Below are 1,642 nucleotides of genomic sequence, written 5' to 3'. Positions count from 1 at the left end.
ATGAGAAAGAGAAATAAAATAAATAAAGTTTGTACCCTAGCTGGCTTTAATCAATGTCGTTGGCAAGATCATTGTGTTTTGTGCGGTTTCGGAGGGTGGAGATATGGATTATGCAGCGGTTGATGAAATTGAAAACCCAAATGTGTTTCTTTGGAATACCATGTTTAGGGGGTTGGGAAACTAGTCAGCCAGAGAAGCTTTTGAGTTCTATAAGAGAATGCACGAGAGATGAGATATGGCAGACAATTTACTTTCCAGCCATTGCCAAACACAAAACCTGTTGGTTTCGCACCAAAGCATTCACCTCGCATAATATCTAAAAAAGTCCTCAGAGTAACATGTCTAGCGAGATATTCTCTATCTATAACCTTTGAGGGCTTAACCTTTCATTTTTGTTCTTGATCGCATGTTGGGCACTAAAATTCCAAAAAAAAAAAAAAAATGCAAACTACATAAAATAAATAAGTAAAAAGAAAATAAAAATAAAGTTCAAAGAATGCAAACTACTAATCAAACCTTTCGGTTGATTCCCCTGTACGAACAATTAAGAGGAGACACATTGTTGCATAGGTTGCATGTGACCTAAACAAAACACATGATTACAAAACCAAATATTAAAAAAAAAATTAAAAAAATTTTTTTTTTTTTAAAAAAAAAGAAAGAAGAAGAAGAAGAAGAAATGAATAAAAAAGAACCAAACCTTGAATTCGAAAAGTATTTTTATTATCGGTTAACTCTAGTTTTTTCACATAGTTCATATAAGCTTTTATTCATAAAATGAATGTTTTCATTTTCCTAAAGTAGAAGGCTTTGTCCCCTCTAAATTGGGTTAGAGGAATTTCCTTCAACCTAGTGTATAAAAATAATATGTGTAATTTTTTTTAATAACATATGAGATGTACATGAGTTTTTAGTAAAATGTATTCCAACTTTTTTCCTATTATTAAAATGGAGATCTTTTTATGTAACTTTTTTTTTCAGTTATCTTTTACTTTTTTTTCTTTTTTTAATTAAAATTCGAAAAAGGGGAAGGGGACTCAAACTAGTAACCGCTTCATGAGGCATGGTCCACTACCGATTGAGCTACTCCTTGTGGACAATTCAGTGGTTTACTTCTAAAATCAATTAAACATCAAAATTTTTTATATATGCCTTCCCTATAAGGCTATAATTAAATATAGCTTCTTTTTTTTTTTTTTTTTTCCCATGAGGGTGAAGAGAAATTAATATATAAGCTTAAAAAATTAAATATCTTTTATTTTTTTGGCTCGTCGTATTTGGAGAGCTTTGTTGAACAAAACTAAATTTGAAATAAAGTACAAAGTTTGTTAAATGATAATTTTAGTGAATTTTTTTGAAGAATCAAATTTTAAGTGTTCAATTGGAAATGGAGGAATGTTACATTTCTCATTAAAAAAAAAAAAAATTACATCTTAAATGATGTGTCACAATCACATGAGATTGTAATTTATTTTTTAAAATAATATATTATATAGGATTCACCACAAAAAAAACAAGGTTTAGCGACATGGTTATTTGGGGCATTTTTGGCCAAAAAAATGTCCCTATTGATTTCGCAACGCTTGATTAGGGGCACTTGGGACATGTCGGTTTTTATGGCGACTAGAATTTAAGATTGAGA

This window comes from Corylus avellana, chromosome ca2 (genome assembly GCF_901000735.1).
Source record: "Corylus avellana chromosome ca2, CavTom2PMs-1.0".
Lineage (NCBI taxonomy): Eukaryota > Viridiplantae > Streptophyta > Magnoliopsida > Fagales > Betulaceae > Corylus > Corylus avellana.
The sequence above is the reverse complement of the archived record's forward strand: the minus strand, read 5'-3'. Positions refer to the sequence as shown.